Source organism: Schistocerca gregaria, chromosome 6, assembly GCF_023897955.1.
Source record: "Schistocerca gregaria isolate iqSchGreg1 chromosome 6, iqSchGreg1.2, whole genome shotgun sequence".
Classification (NCBI taxonomy): domain Eukaryota; kingdom Metazoa; phylum Arthropoda; class Insecta; order Orthoptera; family Acrididae; genus Schistocerca; species Schistocerca gregaria.
The window spans coordinates 584,992,901-585,005,957 of NC_064925.1; the positions used below are offsets into that span (position 1 = coordinate 584,992,901).

The 13,057-nt window shown below is 41.1% G+C and overlaps 1 non-coding gene across 1 annotated transcript; it reads left to right on the top strand.

Annotated features, from left to right (window-relative positions):
- The first annotated feature begins 1,508 nt into the window (after positions 1-1,508).
- On the top strand, positions 1,509-1,583 carry Trnat-ugu (transfer RNA threonine (anticodon UGU)). Its single transcript has one exon. It is a non-coding gene; the product is annotated as a tRNA-Thr (tRNA).
- The last annotated feature ends 11,474 nt before the right edge of the window (positions 1,584-13,057 follow it).

Consider the following 13,057-nt stretch of genomic DNA (forward strand, 5'->3'; position numbering starts at 1 on the left):
TTTCACTGGTTTTTAACTTCGAGCATAAGGGGATGAAAATTTTAATGAAATATTTATTGCGTTATATTAAAATATTTTAAATCTGCATCTACGAAAACCGGTATTTCACTTCTCAATTAGATATAAAGAAATATGCGTTATACAAACAAGAATACAAACGGCTTGATTAACAAAAACCTTGGACCCCAGCTGTCAGCATTGCTTTTTGGTCATTCAGCAAAAGACCATGCTTCAACGGCGTTAAGTTTAGAAAAGTTTAGAAAGTGTTGCAGTTTATAAAAGACATAAAAAAAACGATTAAAGAAAAAATGCTTTGCAGACCATGAACGGTCTAAGTAAGTAAAGAAGCGGATGATAAGCTAGCTATTTATGCAAATAAGTTGGTCAGTTTAACTTCCGAGACATGTCATGCAGCAGGAACGGAATCCTATAGTTGCTACGATTGGCCAAAGGAAAAGTTTTGCAGAATCACGCAAAATCACTTCTGCAAGTGGCTGAGAATCTCGTAATGAATAAAAATTCTGTACTGAGAATTCCAAGGTGGGAGAGGCGAGATTCCTCCCCCCCCCCCCCTTCCCCCTTCTCAGAATCCTATCCTTCTTTACCTACAGCAAAAAATAAATAAATAAATAAAACTAGAGAAATTTCTACTGTGAAACTATTTGCATACAAGAGAACGGCCATTAAAATTTAACTCTTCAAAGTTTTAAGCCCTGCCCCGTTCGAAAATTCAATTTCTTTGTAGTTGCATTTTTTAAAGGTGTACTTGTCTAGACTCCTGGAACGGAAAGGTTTTTTTTTTTTTAATCCGTGCTTTACAAAAGTTTCTACAGTCCATTGTTTGAAGCAGTGTCACGGCTGCCATGAGCCGCGCGGGGTACCCGCCATGTGTCCAACGCCTTGTCACGGTTCGCGCGGCTCCCCCCGTTGGAGGTTCGAGTCCTCCCTCGGGCATGGTTGTGTGTGTGTTGTCCTTAGCATAAGTTACTGTAAGTAGTGTGCAAACATACGGACTGATGGTTCAAATGGCTCTGAGCACTTTGGGACTTAACATCTGAGGTCACCAGTTTCCTAGAACTTAGAACGACTTAAACGTAACTAAATTAAGGACATCACACACATCCATGCTCGAGGCAGGATTTGAACCTGCGACCGTAGCGGTCGCGTGGCTCCCGACTGAAGTGCCTACAACCGCTCGGCCACATCGGCCGGTCTATCATGTATTCTAGAAGAGCTGCACGGTCGTCAGTGGCGCCTGTTCTTTCTAGAACAGTTACTATCTTCATATCTATGGTTAAACGTCACCCAGCCATTGACCTTCGTCTGTGCGAATGCGCACAGGCTACCGGAAATCTTACGGGAATCGTCACCTTAGTGTGAGCCAGTAATGAGTGGATGGACAAATACCTATTAAGTACATTACGTAATCGGATTGTGGGCGGTTCGGGGTGTGAGTCTCACGGGAAGCGTGCGAGGGATAAATTCCTGCAGTCGTGCTGTTCATTTGTGCCCTCGATAGCTCAGATGGATTGAGCGTCTGCCTTGTAAGCAGGAGATCCTGGGTTCGAGTCCCAGTAGCGGCACACTTTTCAGCTGTCCCCATCGAAGTATATCAACAACACCTGTCGGCAGCTGAGGGTTTCAATTAATTATCAGTTGTGTAGGTGATTCGATGAACCCTTTGCCAGGCACTTAAATGTGTTTTGCAGGGTATCCATATAGATGTAGATGATAACTCGTCCCGTGTCGCACTTGCTCAAAAGGATTCATACTGCAGAATGCATGCAAACATACTCACCGAAAATACGGACGAATATCAAGTGCAGGCTGCCGAGTGCTGCATATCCAGCTTAGACAGATCGGCTTTTCCTGCCAAGAAGAACAGGAAGCTGCTGTCTAGGAACAATCAGAGGTAGAGGAAGGGCTGATAAATACTCCTTGAATTGCAGACTAAACGTAAATAACGAAAATACATTTTTGGTAAAAATTGGTCAAAACATAATCGTTTGCCCTCCGTATTGGATTAGCTGTTTTGAATATTGAAAATCTGACTTCAGATTCGTTTTCAGCGACATTAAGAATATATGTGTAACACTCAGTTCATGCAAATCGAAGTAATAATATAACTAAATGTTTTCCCTAAACTTTGAACACTTTTTTTTTCGAGTAACGATTTTCTCAGAACGGAATGCAGCATAAATTAAAAGTGGTTCGATCTCTTAACTTCTACCTCTGACCCCTAAAAGTAAACACTTTTCTTAGGAACTTATAGCTATAATATGACATTTGTTAATATTAACTAATTTTTGTGTAGGCATAAGGAGTGAAACAAACCCCTCAAAATCGAACTCAAAGTTCGAATTAGCACTGTATCGTTAAATTTAAGGTTGTTTCATTGCGGTTAGGTATGCGCTCCCATTAATTTTATGTATTATCGACTGATGTTATCCATTTTCAAGTTCAGAGAAATAATGTAGTATCAACTGATGTTACCCATTTTTGAATTCAGGTAACATCTGAGGTGCCACACTGCACGCACTCTGCGTACTCCAGTCTCGCAAGCCCTTGATCAAATCATAATTACGGGCGCCATTTTTTATTGAAAATCTAAAATTAAGCTCATAGTATTGTCACTCGTAATTCCCAAACAGATCGTTCGAATGTATTTTCATTGTCTCAAAAAAAATTTCAAATTTACCCTTTTTTGCTCATTTGTATGAGAACCTGGCCGTAACGCCGGAATATAGTCACGAGATTTTTTTTCAGAGACGCTGTACGTTCGCGAGAAGACTTTCGTTCTGCGCGTGTCGAAGGACATTCCTCAGATATTACTGTGTGTGTGCTACTCAGTCGTGCCATTTAAGTGTACATCTTTGCATAGTTTTCCTTTCACGATGTAAACAGTGTTCCGCTCAGTTGCTAACTGGCCAGTGAGTGGTTCCGAAGGTGTCGGATGTGCGGTGCGTTCGGTCTGCTAGGACAACAGCAGACTGGCGTGGTGCGATGGCAGAAGCAGACACTGAGGGAGCTAGCTGCTGGGACGCCAGCGAACAATTTATGCCAAGTAAGACGAAGAGGACTATTCTAAAATTACGAGCCGTCTAAAAAGTGTTTACCATTGGTAAATCTTGCTGTTGAGTCTGACAAAACTGACAGTTTTTCCTAGAGATACAGGAAATCCCCCCACCCCCACTCAATGAATATTTGGTTGTGATGACAGGCCGATTGGTAGTGTAGCCCGAGATCTAAGTTAGGTTGGAAGGTGGTAATTTGATTGAGAGTTGTTTACGCCAACGATTATGAATGCCGACTAAACGTTGTGCGAGCAGATTGCCCTGTAGCGTAGCCTAGTGTTTCCGTCCGCGCCACATTTAACACACTTTCTCTAACTGTGTACAAAAGTCTCACAACAGCCACGATAACTACGTTTCTGGTGGGGGGAGGGTAGAGTCCACTATGTAACTTTCACGGCAAATTTTAGTAACCGCATAAACTAACCGAAATAGAAGCGTCATTTTAACTATATTTCCTTTTGTGGGAAAATAATGGTTCTCCTCTTTTGGCAGCAACTGTAATATGTAGGCGACTTATTAGTTTTTTTTAAACTCTGAATCATGATCTCAATAGACGCAGTGCTTTTTTTACGTTACTTGATTTGTGGTCTATAGTAAACAATGCAACGAATTGGTAAATTCTTTGAAGTTTGACGTGTGTTACATAGACGACGTCTGCAATGTTCGTAAGGCCAAGTTTGCATATATTCGGTGTCTGTTTTTTTGGCCATGTACTGTATAATTAAGGGGAGGAGGATTATGTTCAAGGAGCAGTGCATTAGCAGTCTATGGAGAAATTGAGAATTTGGATCTAACGAACGGCATGCTCGGGCAGTTCGTGATATTCTGTTGACCACTGTGTAATTCGGACACAGTGATCATTGCCTCTCCCTAGTAACCAGGGGACTCGGGTGCTAATCCTGGTCTGGCACAAATTTTCAACAGTGCCCATTGACTAAAGTCTGTGCCCATTGTCAGCTAATATCATTGTTTCGGTGTTAAATAGTATTTTGTTCGCGATACGTGGTTTAGCTTTTTCATGGATAACAGCTTTGAAAAGCGTACAGGTTATATTGATATTCGCTCGTCGTTAGTCCAAGGCAACTATAGCGATTTATAAACACAGTTGTACTTCGTATTAAGCCCACATACGTAATTGTGTCCTGTGTTTCTTTACCAAGAACTACTCCGTAAGTAATTCCCCTGTAGTGGTATTTTGTTATAGTATTTTGTTTAAATATTTATAGACTGCAGGCTTGGATGAAATATGAAACACATGTCCGAAGTTCCTGTTGATATTGCAGATACTGTTTCATCCGTACTAGGGGCCAAAACATTTCATCAAATACAGAAGGACACAATTTGTCTCGAGATTTAGCAATTTTTCGTAATAGAGGCCTTGCGTCGATATGTTTTTCTCTAATTCTTGTTTGGATTTAATCTTAAAACACACTAACTCTTCCACCACTTATTCGATATGTGTTTTCATCCCTTTCGTAGCCTAGAGTTCCTAAACGGTCGATAATATTAATAATTTCCTTTCTCAATTTTATTTTCTGTAAAATCTCCTGTTTATGGTTATTGCTAACATGTTTCACGTTCTCACTTTTATTATTTTTATTTTTCTAGTTTTGTGCCTTGTAGCCAAATTTTCTTTGAATCTGGTTTTCAATTCTGAAATAGTAACAGTTGAAGGTCAAGAGAAGATTGCGGTCTATTTGAGGAGAGTGGCTTGGAGATTTTTTATAACAGACGTATACAGGTCATGGGGATCCTTACCTATATACATTTACTTCGAGTGTGATGTAGCCCATTCTCTTGTCATGATCTCGGCTGTATCGTAGCACATTGTCTCGGTTAGGTTGGAGATTTCTGTTGAGAGTTGCCGAAGTCAACGAAAGTGATTACAAAGTAAAGACTGTGCTAACAGAACGATCTCTAGCGTAGTCCAACACGTTCTTTCTGTCCTTTTAAAGCCTCTTTTAATTAAAAATAACTAAAGCTGCAAGATACAATCACAAAAACTGTATTACGTAATAGAGTAATCCCAGACTATTGTTGTGTAAGTTGTGTGCGTACACTATTTTTTTTTGTTAGTGAATATACACTTTTTTACTCATTTGCTGGGTTTCAGTTTTTCCCCGTTTTCTGGCAAAAAACCTTTTCCTGTGAAGGGCCCATTAGCTTGTCGGTTATATTTGTGACATTCTCGACGGTCAGTAATTTCGTGATAGTCCATCCACCGGCGTCATTGTTAACATCCGATATAGATTTAAGTATTAGGAAGGCTAATATGAAGCTAATGCATGAGTAGGTCTAATAATTAATAAAAATAGGAATGCGGGTAAGCTACTACATACAGCATAGTGAACGCATTGTTGTGGCCAAGATAGCCACGAATCCCACGCCTACCAAAGTCGTAAAAGTAGTCCTCAGATGATGAAGAAATTGATGGAATGTGTGATGAGATAAAAGAAATCATTCAGATAGTGATGGGAGATGAAAATTTAATATTAATGGGTGACTGGAATTCGACAGTAGGAAATGGAAGAAAAGGAAACGTAGTAGGTGAATATGGAATGGGGGTAAAAAATTAAAGAGGAAGCCGCCTGGTAGGCTTTTGCCCAGAGCATAACTTAATCATAACTAACACTTGGTTCAAAAATCATGAAAGAAGGTTGTATACGTGGAAGAGACCTGGAGATACTGCAATATTTCATATAGATTATATAATGGTAAGACAGAGATTTAGGAACCATATTTTAAATTGTATGACATTTCCAGGGGCAAATGTGAACTCTGATCACAATATATTGATTATGAACTGAAGAAACTGGAAAAAGGTGGGAATTTAAGGAGATGGGATCTGAAAGAACTGACAGAATCAGAAGTTGTACAGTGTTTCAGGAAGAGCATTAGGGAACGATCTACAGGAATGGGGGAACGTAATACAGTGGTGGGGGATCTGAGTGGTGTACTGTCAAGGGGGAGGGGGTTCCTCAGGGATCAGTGTTGGGGCCGCTATAGTTCCTTATTTATGTAAATGATATGCCCTCAAGTATTACGGGTAACTCTAAAATATTTTTGTTTGCTGATGACACTAGCTTGGTAGTAAAGGATGTTGTGTGCAACATTGACTCCGTTTCAAGTAGTGCAGTACATGACCTCAGTCCATGGCTTGTAGAAAATAAACTAACGTTAAATCACAGTAAGATTCAGTTTTTACAGTTTCTAACACACAATTCAACAAAACCTGACGTTTTAATATCACAGCATAGGCATATGATTAGTGAAACTGAACGGTTCAAATTCCTAGGTGTTCAAATAAATAGTAAGGTGTTGTGGAAAGCCCACGTTCAGGATCTTGTTCAAAGACTTAATACTGCCATTTTCACTATTCGAACGGTACCGAAAGTGAGTGATACTTCGCCAAGTAAATTAGTCTACTTTGCTTATTTCCATTCACTTATGTCGTATGGTATTATGTTTTTGGGTAACTCTTCCCATTCTAGAAGGATATTTTTGGCTCAGAAACGAGAGGTTCGGGCAAAAATTGGTGTGAGTTCACGAACCTCTTGTCGACCTCTGTTCAGGGAGTCTGGGTATTTTGACATTGGCCTCTCAATATGTATATTCCTTATTGTCGTTTCTTGTTACCAATATTAGTTTATTTCCAACAATAAGCAGCTTTCACTCGGTTAATACTCGGGAGAAATCAAACCTCCATTTGGATCGGACTTCCTTAACTCTTGTGCAAAAATGTGTGCAGTATACTGCTGCATCCATTTTCAATAAGCTGCCACTCGAATTCAAAAATCTTAGCAGTAATCCACGCGCTTTCAAATCGAAACTGGAGTGTTTCCTCATGGGTCACTCCTTCTATTCTGTCGAGGAGTTAATTGAAAAATTAAGCTGATTCTCATTGTACTGCTGATAGCGTTTGCTTAAACTTATGGACTGATTTTCTCTCAGGTTCATGAACATGTATTTTTATCTGTTATTACTTTTATGTTGTAAGTTCATGTGTCGCCCTAACCGCCGTCTGCTTCACGTCTGCTGTGCAGCGAGCTACCTTAATTTAAGTTGTAACTGTATTTTTCTTACTTGTCACTTCTTCTTCCGTGTGTTTTTGCTTTTGCTGCCTCGGAGTGTAGCGGCAGTGGGAGTCTAGTGCGTCGCATGGTGCACCCCAGGTGTTAGATGCTTCACCCACTGTCCCTGCTGTCGAGACATCTTCGCGGGTACCGGGCGCGGCTGGCCACCCTCTCCCCAAGGGGAGTGGCGGGTTCAGCGGCGTTCGCGGCGCACGAGGCGGAGGGTCAATGTGGAGGCTGGCCGTGTGGCATCGCCCGCTCTGCCTGTGAATGGACATGTGGTTGCTCCTTCAGCAAGGTCCGAGCAGGCACACGGGGGGAGGGGTTTATTAGTTATTGGGAGCTCCAACGTTAGGCTGGTGATGGAGCCCCTTAGGGAAATAGCGGAAAGGTCGGGGAAGAAGGCCAGTGTTCTCTCTGTGTGCTTGCCGGGGGGGTCTCATCCGAGATGTGGAGGGGGCCCTACCGGCGGCGCTAGAGAGCACTGGGTGCACCCGACTGCAAATTGTTGCTGATGTCGGCACCAATGACTCCTGCCGTCTGGGTTCAGAGGTCATCCTCAGTTCGTACAGGCGGTTGGCGGAGTTGGTGAAGGCGGAAAGCCTCGCTCGCGGGGTGGAATCAGAGCTAACTATTTGTAGTATCGTTCCCAGAACCGATCGCGGTCCTGTGGTTTGGATCCGAGTGGAAGGCTTAAACCAGAGGCTCAGACGATTCTTCGGAGAGCTGGGGTGCAAATTTCTCGACCTCCGCAATGGGGTGGAGAAATGTATGGTCCCCCTGAATAGGTCAGCCGTGCACTACACGCCGGAAGCGGCTACGAGGGTAGCGGAGTACGTGTGGAGTGCACATGGGCTTTTTATTAGGTTAGAGAATTCCCTCCCTAGGCCCGACAAGACGCCTCCTGAGACGCGGCAAGGAAGGAGTAGGCAAAATGCGACAGGGAATAACAATATTAATGTGCTAATAGTAAACTGCAGGAGCGTCTATAGAAAGGTCCCAGAACTGCTCTCATTAATAAACGGTCACAACGCCCATATAGTACTAGGGACAGAAAGTTGGCTGAAACCACATGTAAACAGTAATGAAATCCTAAACTCCGATTAGAATGTATATCGCAGAGAAAGGCTGGACAATCTGTCTCGCGTGTGTTTTATAGCGATAAGAAGTGCAATAGTATCGAAGGAAATTGACGGAGATTCTAATTGTGAAATGATTTGGGTGAAGGTCACGGTTAAAGCAGGCTCAGACATGGTAATTGGATGTCTCTATAGGCCCCCAGGCTCAGCAGCTGTTGTGGCTCAGCACCAGAAGAATAATTTGGAAAATATTTCGAGTAGATTTCCCCACCAAGTTATAGTTCTGGGTGGAGATTTTAATTTGCTGGATATAGACTGGGAGACTCAAACGTTCATAACGGGTGGCAGGGACAAAGAATCTAGTGAAATATTTTTAAGTGCTTTATCTGAAAACTACCTTGAGCAGTTAAACAGAGAACCGACTCGTGGCGATAATATATTAGACGTTCTGGTGACAAACAGACCCGAACTATTTGAATCAGTTAATGCAGAACAGGGAATCAGCGATCATAAAGCGGTTACTGCAACGACGATTTCAGCCGTAAATAGAAATATTAAAAAAGGTAATAAGATTTTTCTGTTTAGCAAAAGTGACAAAAAGCAGATTACAGAGTACCTGACGGCTCAACACAAAAGTTTTGTCTCAAGTACAGATAGTGTTGAGGATCAGTGGACAAAGTTCAAAACCATCGTACAATATGCGCTAGATGAGTATGTGCCAAGCAAGATCGTAAGAAATGGAAAAGAGCCACCGTGGTACAACAACCGAGTTAGAAAACTGCTGCGGAAGCAAAGGGAACTTCACAGCAAACATAAACATAGCCAAAGCCTTGCAGACAAACAAAAATTACGCGAAGCGAAATGTAGTGTGAGGAGGGCTATGCGAGAGGCTTTCAGTAAATTCGAAAGTAAAGTTCTATGTACTGAATTGGCAGAAAATCGTAAGAAATTTTGGTCCTATGTCAAAGCGGTAGGTGGATCAAAACAAAATGTCCAGACACTCTGTGGCCAAAATGGTACTGAAACAGAGGATGACAGACTAAAGGCCGAAATACTAAATGTCTTCTTCCAAAGCTGTTTCACAGAGGAAGACTGCACTGTGCTTCCTTCTCTTGAAGTCGCATAGTTGACAAAATGGTAGATATCGAAATAGACGACAGAGGAATAGAGAAACAATTAAAACCGCTCAAAAGAGGAAAGGCCGCTGGTCCTGATGGGATACCAGTTCGGTTTTACAAAGTGTACGCGAAGGAACTTGCCCCCCTTCTTGCAGCGGTGTACCGTAGGTCTCTAGAATAGCGAAGCGTTCCAAAGGATTGGAAAAGGGCACAGGTCATCCCCGTTTTCAATAAGGGACGTCGAACAGATGTGCAGAACTATAGACCTATATCTCTAACGTCGATTAGTTGTAGAATTTTGGAACACGTATTATGTTCGAGTATAATGACTTTTCTGGAGACTAGAAATCTACTGTGTAGGAATCAGCATGGGTTTCGAAAAAGACGGCCGTGTGAAACCCAGCTCGCGCTATTCGTCCACGAGACTCAGAGGGTCTTAGACACGGGTTCACAGGTAGATGCCGTGTTTCTTGACTTCCGCAAGGCGTTTGACACAGTACCCCACAGTCGTTTAATTAACAAAGTAGGAGCATACGGACTATCAGATCAGTTGTGTGCTTGGATCGAGGAGTTCCTAGATAACAGAACGCAGCATGTCATTCTCAATGGAGAGAAGTCTTCCGAAGTAAGAGTGATTTCAGGTGTGCCGCACGGGAGTGTCATAGGGCCGTTGCTATTCACAATATTCATAAATGACCTGGTGAGTGACATCGGAAAGTCTCTGAGGCTTTTTGCAGATGATGCTGTGGTGTATCGAGAGGTTGCAATAATGGAAAATTGTACTGATATGCAGGAGGATCTGCAGCGAATTTACGCATGGTGCACGGAATGGCAATTGAATCTCAATGTAGACAAGTGTAATGTGATGCGAATACATAGAACGATAGGTCCCTTATCATTTAGCTACAAAATAGCAGGTCAGCAACTGGAAGCAGTTAATTCCATAAATTATCTGGGAGTACGCATTAGGAGTGATTTAAAATGTCGACTGTCAATGGTAAGAAAAGTGTTTCTAAAGAAGAAAAATTTGTTAACATCGAGTATAGCTTTAGGTATCAGGAAGTCTTTTCTCCGAGTATTTGTATGGAGTGTAGCCACGTATGGAAGTGAATAATGGACAATAAATAGTTTGAACAAGAAGAGAATAGAAGCTTTCGAAATGTGGTGCTACAGAAGAATGCTGAAGATTAGATGGGTAGATCACATAACTAATGTGGAGGTATTGAATAGGATACTGGAGAAGAGAACTTTGTGGCACAACTTGAATAGAAGATGGGGTCGGATGGTAGGACACGTTCTGAGACATTAAGGAATCACCAATTTAATATTGGAGGGCAACGTGAAGGGTAAAAATCGAGGAGGGAGACCAGGAGATGAATACACTAAGCAGATTCACAAGGATGTAGGTTGCAGTTGGTACTGGGAGATGAAGCTTCCACACGATACAGTAGCATGGAGAGCTACATCAAACCAGTTTGTGGACTGAAGACAACAACAACAACAACAACAACAACAACAACAAGGTATTTGTCTCATGTGTAACCTTCAACAGAAGTGGGGCAGACAAGAGGGTTAGATTATATGTACTTTCCATTGAAATTGATCCATAATGGGGAGATACTCAATGGGAAAATAATATGCTAATTTATTATCCACAGACCGCAAATGGACTGATCATGAACGAGGAATGAAAATTTGGTCACACTTCTGATAGTACACGTATTATTTGACCCCCCCCCCCTCTCTCTCTCTCTCTCTCTCTCTCTCTCTCTCTCTCTCTCTGTCTCTCTCTGTCTCTCTCTCTCTCTCTCTCTCTCTCTCTCTCTCTGTCACACACACACACACACACACACACTCAATCGCGCGCGCGCGCGCTTGTTCTACTAAGTAATTCAATTCATTAATGGTGTCGGAAGAGATGGTTAGCAAGAAATCCTTTAGGCTCCTCGTAAACTGAAATCTGTCAGTAGTAAAGCTTTTTATGGCTGCCGGCAAGTTATTGAAAACATCGTTCTCCTTAATGATGGAGACTTTCTTGCACCAAAGTAATTAACTTACCAATTTTTGTGGAGATTATTCACTTCTAGTTATGACTTCATGAAATGAGCTGTTGATTTGAAAATATTCATTTGTTTTTAAACACAATATTCACGGGGAGAACGTATCTTCCATCTCCACCATGTTAACTGATCTATTTATATGACCCTTATCCTAAGTTGTGTTATATTAACGGTAAAACACAAAACATTTCTTACATGCATTTCCACTATTTTCGAACAAGCTGACAATTTTTCATGAATAATATATTAATAGTGAAATTTTTAGAAAAATTTTGAAAGACAGGTTTTGCGGGCAAATTTCAAAAATTAAAAGACCATAGTGTTCATTATAATACAATTTCTCCATGGTTTTTAATTCCTACTCCGAAGTTTTCTTTTGTTTCCTTTACTGCTTGCTCAGCAAACAGATTGAATAACATCGGGGATAGGCTACAACCCTGTCTCACTCTCTTCCCAACCACTGCTTCCCTTTCATATCCCTCGACTCTTCATGCCCTCGAGTAAGAAAACTGGTCGTTAGAATTCCATGGTTCTGGGATAAATGGTTTGAGAGGAAAGGTACATTTAGTTAGAAAAGTTACGGAAAATTTAAAGTTGTATTGCACTTACCGTCGTACATGCACTCATTTAAATTCATAATTTCTTTCACTTTCCAATAGTACGCATGCTGTACATAAACATAACATTTGTTTCATGATATTTACTTTTTTATTTCTTGCAAGTCTTCTAGAACTTCTTTCGAAAACTTTGTGGGTAGATCTTGGCATTTGTTTTGTTCAGAAACGTTATTACTCTAGCAAACAACTGACTACGAGACAAGAAAAAATGTATTCAATAGGTGAAAGCTCAAAGCTACCGGTAAAATGTCCCTAGGCTTATCATCTCAAAGAAGAGATGGCACAGAGAAACAAGTGGGCATGTCTTACATAGCAAGCTGCCATTTAAACCGATATTTAGAACCTTCAAATACGGATTTGGACTAAAATACTTTCATATTCACACTAAGTGTAAATAAAACTGGTACAATCACCAATAAACAAAATTATTTTCATTGTTTTCGGGGTTCCTTTTGCCTTTCGGAATAAATATGTTGCGAATCAGTAGTTAACATGCCTGGTTCCCCAAACAGGAGACGACTAGAAACTTCCGAAATGTGGTGGTGTAGAAGAATGCTAAAAAAGTTTTGATCGAATAGCTGATGGGGAGATACGAAATCAGATTAGGGAGCAGAGAAATTAATGGCACAAATTGACAAAAAGAAGCGATCGTGGGTAAATGTCATATTTCGATTCCACCCATCCGCTGTGACCCACGACGTTCTGCATGACGTTGATTAGTTGCATTTCGAAGGATACCAGTGGCCTTATTAAATGTTAACTGCGATTGCCTTCGTTTCTAGAGCAATTTATAATGTTCGTTAACTATGATTTTTTTCGGAATATATCGTGATGAACTCTGGGAGGAACCACAGAACACAGCTTAAATTGTCGTTGAAGAAACGAGTAGTGATTGTATTTTTATCTTTCTTATCCGACACGTTGGGGAATCCAAGGTATAATGGGGTACACAGTTGAAAACTTTGATTAAATGTACAAAATTGATAAATAAGAGAGTTACAAATTTTTATATGAACACATTATGATGTATTAATCA